Raw genomic sequence first — 13828 nt, forward strand, 5'->3', positions numbered from 1 at the left:
TACACACACACACCCAGTGATCCCTGAATTCCCAATTTTTGCTTAGCTCAATAAGTCCTACTGAAAGTCCCCGTCAGCTTCTCTGCTCTTTGCGCTTTTACTGCAATTAACTGATACTCCATGGGGAAAATTGTCCCCACATGACAACTTTATCACTTTGGATTCCCTTCTCTGTCCTGATGTTTGCTCCATAATTCTTCCTATCTTAGTAGTGATCTGATGCTACCTTCAATAAGATGCTTTGTAATAATTTACCCAGCTTTCTAAACTATTCTCAGTGGAAGTACTGGTACAAATGACAAGTTCCGCCATTACCACAAGTGGAATCACATTTATTTGACCTCTGGAGCAGTATAATTTCAGAGTTCTGGCAAAAACTCATGGAACTTATTGTAAATAAAATCACAATTATCATTTGATATTAGATCTTATACATCCTGGTAGGTTGTTACTCATTTTTAATTACACAAATAAAGCAAAAGCCATTTGCACACATGGAAGAATCTTTCAAACCTATCACAAGTGACTAAGTTATCTTAGGGTATCCAGAGTGGAGATTTAGCATCAAAAGAAAAATAAGAGTCTAGTCTTGACCAAGTGTCTTCTATACATTCTTCCTCTTTTCTCTCAGTTCTGATATTCCTTCCTATTTATGCCTCAGACATAAAGTGTTAAATGCTAGAGATACATTCATACCATGTTCTCTCCCTTCCACTTGCCACCACCCATCTTCAATTTCTCTTCTTATCACCTATGCCTGACTCTTGACACAAAAGTCCCATTTGAGATTACTGCAGGCCTACCTGTCCAGCACTCTTCACTAACTAAGCATGCAGACTTATGGGCCAGATAATATTCTGTTTCATGCCTTCCAGAAATATAAAATTGCTGAGGTTGGCCAGTAGGTTCAGAAACAGAACCTACTGTCTGGGCATCAGTTTATGTGTGGGTGTGTGCCTGCCAATGAAAGTATGTGATAGTGACTACAACTTTTGACATCAACATTGATTATGGATACAGAAAAACTGGCAAAATGAAACCAGGAAAATGAAAAAAGTAATTTGTCTGCATAGAATTAATGCTAATTACTGTCATTTCTGTGAACTACTTAGCAATTATTCTTAATTACCATGTAGCAAAATAATGATTATGTGCGATTAAATATTTACTTTAGTAAATCTTAAAAACCCAGAAAATTTAGCATTATCAGCATTAAACATTTCCTGGATTATACTACCTGGTGACTAAGAATGGATTCAATTAAAAAATTAAAAATGATAACTCAGATTTTACCACCTTGATTTTTTCATATGCATGATGTTTCCTATAAGCTTGAAAGTGGACATTTAGTATCAGAAAGGAGTTTAGGAAGTCTGGACATAGCTATCCTCACAAACATGAGATGACTTCAGCTTCATGCAAATCCTCTCTCCCAGTTCCTCTGTATTCCTATGGTTGTCTGAGAATGTCTCACGTGTGCTTATAAATGAGCATAATCAGGGCAAAAGAGTCTTGGGAAGGGTCCATGTTGCTCTTCTAGGCACTTGTGTCTGTTCCTGATTGCTGCTGCACTAGGGTAGTCTCTGGACTATGCCAGTCCTCTGTTTGATCTCTCTCTCCAGGGATCAGATCCATCAGGGTAGGAGAAGTCTACTTGTACTCCAAATATTTTACAGAACTTTGGGGAAAAATTTGATCATGTTTCATTTATAGTTTCCTCTTTCCCCGTAAGACTCAGACATGGAGAAATTGGACTGAAAGACACATGTGAGTGGTAGACACTATGCAATATTCATAATCACCTCTTCTTCTGCAGTGATTGCTTCTCTGCTGCAGGTCAACCTTTCCGAAGCAAATAAACAGCATTGCCCATTGGGCTGTCATTCGATTTCTTCAGACAGGCTCAGAAATGTCCAAGCCCCAGTGGCTGGTGGACATGCAAAATCCTAAATTCAAAATGACATTGCTTCCAAAATAATCAAACTGTATAGTATATTATAATTTCTAAAAATACATATGTTGACATTTATTTAATATAGCAATATCTCCAAATGTACATATCTGAAAAATCAAGAAATACGCTTATTTTGAAAACTGAGTATTAGTTCACAGACATTTTTCTTCTGTCCCTAAAGATATCATCATGAGGTTGGCTTCCTCGTTAACTGATATAGGTTACAAAAATCTGAAAATGTGATGATGCTTTGAATTACTTCCAAATGAAAAAAATTGGCCAGATCTAGCTACCCTCAAGTTTGAAGTAAGATGAGCATGTGTTATTAGTCCTACTTATTCCAGTTCTGAAGGAAGAGCAGAAATCTGCAGTCACCCCTGGCTCACAGAGAGATGCTGAAAATCATCCAGCCCCATTCTGTGCCTCTATTCTTTTTCTACTTGTCAGGTGGAATTCTTTAGAAGAGCTAACTAGACATGAGTGTGTCTGTTAACTTAATGTTCAGTCCTTGGCTAAACATTTCAATCACCCACCAGAGAAGTATTTATAAAATAGCAATTCCTGAACCCCCTGTTAACCTAATTAAATCAGAGTTGGTTACAGGTAGAGCCTGGAGAATGGTAGTTTTTCACGTAACCCTGCATAATTCCCTGGTGGATCCAGGAATGGGAACCACTGCTTTAGGTGACATTAATGCGTGGGAAGGGATTTTTAGTGTTCACTAATGCCAATTCTATTCTTATTTCTTGGCACTTCTCATTCCTTTGTATCAAGTGAAGCTACATCACAAGCTTTTGCCAATGGACTATAGGTGAAAGCAAGTAGGACACTTCCGAGTTTAGCCAGCAAAAAGCTCTTGCCTGATTCTCTAGCCATCTCATTTTTAATGGCAATTTTGGAAACTCCATTGAGATGGAAGAGCTGCAAAAATAGAAGCTACCTGGATCCCTGAGTTACCGATTGGAGAACTGCCCTGGAGAGTGTCCTAAAGTTTACCTAAGAAGAAAGAAAATTTTGTTGTATTACGCTATTAAGATTTCATTGTATTGTAGTGTTGTTAATCCTTAAGCCTAAAGCCTTGTTATTTAATGTTAGTCCACAGACTCATAGTATTTACATTACCTAGGGGCTTGTTAGAAATGTAGACTCTCAGGCCTCATCCTAGAGTTACTAAATCCCATGGAGATTTTTGTTCACATTAAGGTTTGAAAAGCACTGATCTGGCATATTCCAACTAATCCCTTATCCTTTTGTGTAATATCCTGGGGGCAAATGCACAGCCGGAGGCAAAAGCCAGTCAGGAGCATCTCTGGTGCAGTCAGTCAGTTATTCATTCATTCATGCACCAATCTATCTATCCTTCTACCCAGGAACTGAGTGAATAAATGTCTTTAGTTATTTTTTTTGAACTTTTATTTGCCAAATATTTGTTGAGAACCAATAATCAAAGACACTGTAAGTATAATAATGAACAAGTCAGTTAAAATTGTACAGATAAAATGCATAAACTAGCGCAGAATACAAATAAGTAAGCAAAAATGATATAGCATGGGGAGTTCCATGATGGCCAAGATAGGTGGTGATGGATACCCATGAGAAATATAAGAATGGTTTCCTAGGAGATATGATATTTAATCTCAGATGAGAAGGTTGAGTAAGAGTTATTCAAATTAAGTTGCGGGGATACTATTAAATATGGCTGAAATACAGTGAGAAATTGTATAGAAGGATGAAGAGCATGGACAGGTGAACAAGGACCTGGGTTCTATGCTCAAGCATACAAAGAAGAGCAAGGATAACTGCAAAGAGGGTTAAAATAATTGTTCAGTGGCATGAATAAAATCTGTATTCAGACCATTCAAGTCTTGGAAGAACTCAAGTAGGGTGGTCCACTGAAGATCAGCCAGTTCTACAAGGATATAAATACTAACTCATGCCCCTGCCAAATTTTTTTTCACTTCAGGTGTCAGGTAGAGAATTGTATAGATTTCCATTGAAATCAAAACATTCTGCCCTACTGTTTGTTGCCCTTGGGTCTGGTGAATTGGGAGATGAGCACCCGTTTCTTCTACGATCATAAGGAGCTTTTCCCAAGGCATGTATTGGAATGGCATGCTAATAGCATACGTATTGAAATATGGTTGGAATAAAGTCAAATTGGTCATGACTTGTTTATTTGTAAGAACTAGACAGGAAGCTTTGAAGCAGTAATTTAAATATATATAAGTGTTTAAACTACTACCATAACCATGGAAACAAAAGGAAAGAGACTCAGAATATGATACTTTCAGGAGGCCATTGGTGATTGAACAAAATGGTGTCTCTATTTCAATTGACAACTTTTCCATGATTTGCCTGTTCCAGGACTTAGGAATGCAAAATAGGCTTGTCCATCCATCACAAGATCTTTTGTAGTAATGACTCTCATTCCTGATAACAATTTCCAAGTAGCCTTTGGGGATCAAAGCCCTGGGTACATGGAAAAAACCCCACAAATTTATGGACTGTGTGTGAACTCTGAAAAACTCTATATCAGAGGCTTCATTTAAATGGTGCCAATATAACTGCATATATCATGATAATAGACTTAGAAGTCAAAGCCCATTATTATGAAATCCAAGAGTAATCCTCATTCTTATATCACTGTTATTTTACTAACCTGAACATTTCTAGTTATCAGGATTTAAAAATATTTGGTCTAGCTGAAATTTCAGCTGCATCTAATACATTTTGATTCAAGCATAAGGCAAAACTTTAGGCAGAGTTTATAGCCAGAAAGTGGGCTTTCTGGCTCAGGTTCTCTCCTCTTCAAGATATTCCTCCTCACGCCTTGAGATCCGTTGTTGCCTGAGCTGTGTCTCCTGTTTCCTCACCTTATAAAGATGGAAGACATTTTATGGATTATAGCTGCCTACTCTGCCCTGCAATTATGGCTCACTTTTGGGCCAAAGTCACAAAATGAGAATCTGACATTTCATATCTCAGACATTTCATTTTTCATAAAAGTGGCAATTTCCTCTCTCCAAATTTTAACTACCCTCCCAAATCTACCTGCTTCACTCTCTAGAGCCCTCAAGAAGTTATTTGTAGTAGTTTATTTGTTCACAGTTTAGTATTTATTTATTAGGAACGCTGTGATGAGTTTTCCTTATCACATCAGGAACAGGATATTCATAGTGTTTTATCTAAAGAGTATATTTTCATATTTGGAGGGACTCGCTGCCCTCATCTCAACTCTGACTCTGGATCACTGGTCTCTGCAGGTTTCAGGGAGGCTGTTTGCCCTGAAACCTCAGTTTTCTAATGAGGCCAAGAAAAGTCATTGATTTTCAGTTTGTTCATCTTTCACTTGTAAGGGCAGGAGTGATAACTTCCAAGTTTCTTAGATGTCGGCTTGAAACTAGAAGTCCCCATTATTTCAAAACATTTTATTCTGTTTTTCATCTTCAATTTATGGTGTTCTTTTATACCTCCAACTAAATAGCTTAATTCATATTGGCTCGTTGTGCTACATGGTATTCTCTGCCTCCAGTGTTTGTGTGTGGTACATGTATGTGTATGTATGTGCATGTATGTGTGTGATATTTATTTTCTATTTTCTTCTCAGTATGTTATTGAATGGACTCTGGGTTCCTTATTCTGTTCATGAGGATGTCTGATATATTCGCTGAATAAACAACAGCAGATGATCTTCAGCGGGTAGAGGGAATATTTATAAGGTTTATAAAATTTCCTCCTGAAATTTACCAAATTCTTACTTCACTAGCTTCTTCTGTTTTCACAGTAAAGTACAGTCTCTTTAATAGAGCATGTGGGTTTTTTCTGTCTTCATCTTATTTTCTGAAAATATTTCATTTTCTTAGAAGCTTTCTTTCTGCCACTTCCATCTTTTCCTTTTGCCATCCGAGGGACAGGCATCTTCCTGAGGTGCCGCCTCGCCCCTAGGACAGTGGCTCCTCAAGACTGCTGCTCCCAGGCTGCACACTTTCCAACCTCTTAACGTTCACGGTCAAGTAGCAGAGCATTCTGATCAGATCTTGGACCTGCTCTTGTTCTCTACGTTTCCTGAGTCAGGATAGAGGCGACTTCCTCTGGACTTGAACCCTAACGTGTGTCTGTGTCCCATCGCTCCTGTTGCACTCTCTTCCCTTCTGCTCCTTTCTTGCCTGACCGTCTGCTTTTACGTGAGCCCATGAGGCAATTCCGCTGTTTTCAGATTTTTATTGATCTACCTAAACATAAACTTACAATTGTATTATCACCTGTCTCCCAGTTGTACTGTAGGAATAAGCTATGGGTAGTTGTATTTGCTGCCTGTTTTGGTCTCTTTGGTTTTATTTTAGAAGATGTGTGGAAATATGTGAAATTTCAGTAGCCCACCTATTTACCAATGGAAAAGAAAGCCTTTTTACGAATTCTCTTTACATTATTTTTTGACCCTTACAATAAGCCTTTGAAATAGATATTTTCACCCCTATTTTGCAAGAAGCTTTGAAGAGCTATTTTACCTGAAAATACTTCCTTGGAAAATGATAAAGTCAGGGTTAAACACATATTTAACTCTACAGTCCTTAACTATCATACTGTACTACTGGGGTAATAGTTTTATGCCTAAGAGTGTAAGGTGCTGGAGTCAGATTGTCCAAGTTAAATTCTTGACTCTATCACATGCTAGCTTTGACTTCCATAAGCTACAGAACCTAGAGAGGTAAGAGTTATTCATCCATACAATGAGGATGACATAGTACTTTTCCTTATAGAAATTTATTGATGTATTGATTTATTTTAATCCTCACTCACCCCGGATAGGTTTATTGATTTGAGAGAGAGAGATGGAGATGTGAGAGATGTGTGAGAGAGAAGCATTGATTGGTTGCCCAGACTGAGGATTGAACTCACAACCTAGGTATATGCCCTGGCTGGGAATTGAACCTGCAAGCTTTTTGGTGTACAGATGGCACGCCAACCAACAGAGCCACCCTGCCAGGCTAGGAATATCTTAATATTAGGTGAAATAATCCATGTAAAGTTCATAGCACATATTAAATAATTAATATGCATTGTTTATACTGATGCATAAGGAATATTACATTAGCTCAGGCTTTTGATATCTTCACAATGTGATGGTTTCTAAATTTGAGCAGATAGCCAGCGGTGTTGCTCAGTGGTTGAGCGTCAACCCATTAACCAGGAGGTCACAGTTTGATTCCTAGACAGGGCTCAATCCCCACTAGGGGACTTGCTGGAGGCAGCCAATCAATGATTCTCTCTCATCATTGATGTTTCTATCTCTCTCTCTCCCTCTCCCTTCCTATCTCTAAAATCAATAAAAAAGACATAAATTTGAGCATATAAAAACAACAATATTGTCAAATTGACTGTAGATTTATTGAGGCCAAATTCAAAAGGAACTTCAGTTTGCCCAAAGTCTATTCTGTGCTTGAACCCACAATAGCTACTTGCATTTTAGACTTTCTCTAAGAGAAAACTCTTGCTAATGGCTTTTAACATTGAAGGTCTAGCTGCACTCTAAAAGCACATAGAATGCTGCTGCTCTATTCCTCTGTTCATAGAACAGGTTCCCTAAAGCATCTTCACACAATCAGATTAGATTCCAGTGTTTTTAGTAGCACTGAAAGGTAGTTGAATTACAAAATTTGCCACTGAAAATGATAATGTAAAGAAAACAAATGTATCTCAGGTTGATCACACTAGAGGTAAATATTGAAACAAATATTCCTGAATGAAGCTAGAAGAATCATTTTAATACAGCTGATCAATTGGAAACTTCCATGATACTGCAATAATTGCTGCCAAGAGAAAAGGGCATGACTGTTTATTTGAATAGCTTATAATCTGATGTCTTCTAAAATAAATTTGAGAAACTGAAAAATTATAATTTTTAAATAATTTTTGAATATAAAAATATCCAAAAATATTTCAAAGGGTAGAATTATTGCAGAGCTTTTCCTCCAAACAGACTGTTTGATCACAAGTTGTCCATGGAAAATCCTACCCCTGAAATGATGTCTGACATTTCCTCTAATATAAAAAATGACATTTCTGTCCATAGACCAGAAAATTGTGCTATCACAGTTACAAAAGAAAAGTTAGAGTTTATTTTAAAAATGTAAAATGCAACCTAGTACTCACTCTCTCTAGGATTTTATGCTTTAATATAATCGTACGTCCACTTTAGAACTGCTGAAAAGTTGGCAAGGCGGAAAAGATTTGATATTCTATTATACTGTAAATCTGCAGTATTTGTGAGGTTGCCTAGTCTAAAAAATCATAGGTACTTCAAACATAAGAACTATTCAGAGTCCTAAGCAGTAAAGTGGTTTGCAGAAGCATTTTTCAGGAAAAATACGTCTCTTCAAGTAAGTTGGAAATGCCACAGTGAATTAGAGAAAAATGTTCTTACTTACCTCTATAGCCAGTGTTAGAAAATTAAATTATATTGTGCATCCTCCCAACCCTAACATGCATTGTAGGATTGTGGTTTACAGAATTGTTGAAATTTCTGAACTATTATTAATAATTATATGTTAGTGCAATGCTACTTTTACTTAATTATTTTCTGACACCCCCCCCCCCATCTCTCCAAATCTAGGAATACATATACATTAAAATAACCACCTGCTAATATATATCACTCTAAGCGAAGAGTAGGGTGGAGTGGAGGATTGTGGGGTCATTTTGGTTAACCTTACATTTTCTGCCAATGGTAAGAAATAGCAAAGGGAGGAGACTGGGTAAAGCATGAGGGCTGGGAGGTCGTGCGATGCAGCAAAGCATCCACCTTCCATTCTGCATCGAGTGACATAGCCACTCTCCTCTCGGTGTAGCTCCTCTTTAATCATATATTCTCTAGCATCTTTAATCTATAAATGACTTTATTGCTAACAGTTCAGAAGTAAGGCATGAGCATGTAATATACTCAAAAGTCACATAGTTCTGTCATGTCACCACAGCTGAGAGCAATCCATGCGGAGAGAAGGACTTGATGAACTCATTGATCTCTTACAATTCTAAAATTGGTGGATATAATGGAAATTGCGCTTGACAGAGCTTCAAGAGACCACATTTAATTTCTTGACAATATGTAAAATGGTTTAAAGTGAAGGACACTTCTATATAGCACATGTTTGAAGATGCATGGTGGGCAAATCAAGTCACTGACAAGAGACTTTTAGTTTAATGCTGATGCTGTTTGCTTAAGTGTAAAGGAAGTAAACAGGCCTGACTTGAACTGCTTTGTATTGTTTGTAGCACAGAGTGATCTATAAGAATATTTTGATAGCATTTTTAATAACATTGATTCAGCACTAAACTATGTTTCTAAAAATATAATAAGTAAATGGTGGCCAAATTTAAAATGTAGATGTACTTTAGCATTACATTTGTTTATATACATACACACATGCAATTACACATATCATTATACTTGTATTCTGAGATAAGAGATCTATGTTTGAAGGCACATTATCAGTTCAGCAGTAGAGTGTTAGTGCAGTAAATGATATTAGAGAAACAAAATGAATGAGATGTGTTCCTTGTCATCAAGAAGTATGCCATATTACTGGGAAGGTTTCAAAAAGTAATCTAAATGTTCCCAGCCATGCAAAACTCTGCTAAAAAAGAGTTTTGTTTAATTTTTTATATAGAGATGAATGTGACCTATCTGTGTGAAATTTAGCCCCCTCAATGTACCCCAGTTTTTGGAGAGTCTCCAAGCCACACATTATTCTGGAACAGCCCTCTAAGTTGATATTGTTCTCATCTCTTTGTTCTGTCATGAGGCTGGCACACTTATCTGAGAGCGGTGACACTGCTCAAAGTCAAGTAAGTGTTTGCCTGGTCACCTTTATCCTTCCTAAAATTTCAATCTCACCCCAATAAATTTAATAATAAAAATAAAATTTCAACTTAACCAACTTTAATTCAAAGATTATGATTAAATTGGAATTATTTTATATTGTGAAGGAGATAAATATTATTCATTCTCTCTCTGTGTGTATCTATCTATCTATCTATCTATATACACACACATAGATATATGTATACATATGTATACATATATTTATGGGTACACATCATATATATAGTTTCTCTACATAGTTTGTATTTGATATATATATACACACAAATATATGTACATGAATAAAGAAATAAATATATAATTTACATATAAAATTTAAAAATATATTATATATGTAGTTTCTTTCTACATATATTTTTTTCCTAGTGTACTAGTGACTAAGATATATGGTTATTGTTCTCAAGGAGAACACAGGTCATGAAAGGTTTGGAGATAAACATAAATGACTACGATATCAATAGAAATAATGCTCTGTGTAAGAAATGCAAATAAAATTATATGGAGATCAGAATCAGGAGAAATTCCTTATGGTTGAAGGGCTCATAGATAAGGTGACAATATAATTTATCATCTAAACTTGCACAGTTTAAGAATGAAAGGGGGAGCAATTGACAATTATGCCAGGAAAACAGGTGTTAACCAGGATTGCTGTGGCAAATCAGGACAGAAGAGTCACCTTGGAGGGAGAGTCTGAGAGAAGAGATGGCATTTCATCTAAGAATTGAAAATGGCTAAGAGCTGGACAAACAGAAACAGGGTGAGGGTCATACAGAAGTAACAAGTCATAGACATGATTTTTAAAAGATGGATTCAAAAAATTAAATATGATACATTTTATAGACTAAAAGAACCAGCAAATACAGGTGCTATTTCAGGGTCCTGGACGGAATAAATTAGTGTGATCAAACTGAGCAATTTATAAAGTGATTATTTATAAAATTCCATGAAGGTCTGGAAAACTATTAAATAATTAAATTTCCCACACTGATACAAACTATGAGCTGTTTCTACCCTCTAAGCTTGAAGTGGTGAAGGGGAGCTGTGTTTTGGTTTGTTTGTTTGTTTTTAATTACATTGACTGAGAGAGAGAGAGAGGAACATAGATTTGTTGTTCTATTTATTTAATGCATTCACTGGTTTCTTTTTATGAGTGTCCAGACCGGAGATCACATATATGTGATCACCTGAATTGTGATAAAGAGGCCATTAACATTCAATGGAAAAATTATGGTGATTTCAATAAATGGTGCTGATTCAATTAGATATCCAAACGGAAAAAAAAATAAACCTGATCCTTATCTGTTATTTATCCAAAAATGAATTTCAGATGATTAGTCTATCTAAATAAGTAATATATAATCTTCATAATTTTGCATTACTAAAAAATAACAGTAAATAAGTCACAAAGATTACTAACAATCAATAGATGGATACATAGAGAAATAGCTTGAGGACAGATGTATCAGTGGATAGTTACAAAGGTGATAGGTTAATGATAGACAGTTTAGTAAATATGTAGAAATCTTACTATATAGCTAGATCATGGGGTAGGTGTGCGAGTGTGTGTGTGTGTGTGTGTGTGTGTGTGTGTGTATTTTCTGGGAACATTCATTCAAAAACTGTTAACAACAATGAACTTTGTGGAGGGACTTGGGGTGAGTGAAAGTGGTCGGGGACAGAGGTTTTAATTTGTATATCTTGAACTGTTTCCATTTTCGAAGGGTACATTTTAAAATATCGATAGAGTATTATAAAATTACCAGGGGCCCGGTGCACGAAGATTCGTGCACGGGGGGTGGGGAGTGAGGGGGGGTCCCACACCCCGACCTGTACCCTCTCCAATATGGGAGTTTCTGTCTGTCTTTGCAATCATATGAGCGAATTGTCTGAGACCCCCAACCCAGTTTGGTTTGTTGCTCACAAAATAATAGAGTCTTTTTTTTTTCTTTGCTCCATTGGTGGAGATTTCCTGGAAGTTTTAGGATATCTTCCCTTTAATTTTTCCTAGACACTGTGATTTTACTTATGTCTCTCACCTTTGCTTTCCCTCCATCCCCAACCACAACAATAACTTGCTCCAGGTTCACTTTGCTCTAGTGTCTAGGAGAACTACGATTCCCAGCATTCCTGGTGCTCCCCCAGCTCTGGGCTTCCGCTTCCGGTCCTGGGGCTGTCACCAAAATTACTATTCCCAGAATTCCTTGTCCCCCCCCACTCTCTGGGTTTTCCCTGACTGAGGGAGCCATGTCCCCCCAAGCTGCCGGCTCTCCCACTCTGCTCTGTGTATGCAAATTACCTGCCATCTTTGTCAGGTTAATTTGCATACCCACTCCTCATTTGCTGGTGGGTGTAGCTTATGGGCATGGCTTATGGGCGTGGCTTGAGCATAGCAGAGGGACAGTTAATTTGCATGTTTCTTTTTTATTATATAGGATGAACAAGTTCAATATTTTGGTTTACATTTCATTGACTAAAAATCCCAATAAGTATTATTTAATATAAATCAATAAAATGTTTAATAAAGAAAATATGATTATGCCCCTCCCCTGTTAAAACCCCCATGGGACCCCTACTCCAAAGATAAAATGTTGTAGGCCCATACAATGCATGAAAGAGTCCCTGGAACAAAAGGCCCTTATTATCTGGGCCTACGTATCCAGCCTTTGTCTACATATCCAGCCATTTCAGACTTCTTCATCAACACCTTATGCTAGATTATACTGAACTGCCTATGCCTCTCCAAAAATATCATGTTGTTTCATAGGCCCGCAACTTTCCAAATGCACAGAGATTCCTCTGCTGGGAATGCCTGTATCTCCTTTTCTGCCTGAAAAATTTTTTTGTTGTTGTTCCTTTAAAACTCAGCTCACACATTAAGTCCATCAGAAAAGTTAATTACTCCTCCTACAGTATTCCCATTACCTCTGTATTTACTTGTGTGTGTGTTTTCCCCCCTATTTTATCATCTTTGAAATGCTTTGTTTACTTTTTTATCTCCAACATTAGAATGTTGGCTCCCTATGGGCCAAGATTTCTCCATTTATCTCTGTATTCGCAGTACCTGACATGACATATAGCTAAGTAAGGGTTCAGTTAATGGGCTGAATTAATGAGTTAAAAGTCTCTGGTCTAATAAATTAAAAAATTGTACTGTGGTCACATGTGCACATAGAGACTTTAGAAAAAAAACTACAGATACCTAATCACATAAGCTGGACACCTGTAGAATGATTAGTTCTTACTAGATGAGCTCTCTTTCCAAGAAATGGCATTTGATTGTTGAATTGATTGATGTAGTTCTCTACAACTTCTGTTTGAGAGGAAGAAAGTTCTTAGGTACACTGGATATTTCTGGGTTGCCTAGCAACAGAATTTAACCTTCAATATTGGCTACTTCCCTTAGTGGTTATGGAAGAACGCCTCATCAAGTCCAGCCAGACTGTCACTGATCAGCATTTTCAGAGTGTAATGTTTTTAAGCTGTTACAGAGAAGTGAATGTGCTATATCAGAGAAGTTTGAGCCAGAGTGATTTGCAAAATCTAGGAATAGGGTGGTCTGAAGTTCTGACTCCTATAAGCAGGAATAGTCTCTACAAAGTTTTCATGCTGCCATATCCAAGGGAAAAAAGCTCTTACTAACCAAGCAGCATATTACAAAAAACTAACTAAAAAGCCTTAATAAAATAATAATAATAATAATAATAATAATAATAATAATAATAAACCTACTGGTCAAATTTGATGGGATCCTCATAGTAATTCATTTCTCTTCAAATAAAATCAAATTAATCTTTTATTTTTATTGAATTAATTAAATTGTGATTGAAAATGAAACAATGCCAAGAAATGACTTGATGATTTTATGAAAAGTTATAGATATGTAATTTCTTTTCCCCCATAATATCTATCTTAGGAGATCTTATAGCTCTGATAAAGTTAAGTTAATATATGGATCTTTGGATAAATAACACCTTCAGAGAAATGGATAATAA

This window comes from Myotis myotis, unplaced genomic scaffold, assembly GCF_014108235.1.
Source record: "Myotis myotis isolate mMyoMyo1 unplaced genomic scaffold, mMyoMyo1.p scaffold_m19_p_11, whole genome shotgun sequence".
Taxonomy (NCBI): Eukaryota; Metazoa; Chordata; class Mammalia; order Chiroptera; family Vespertilionidae; genus Myotis; species Myotis myotis.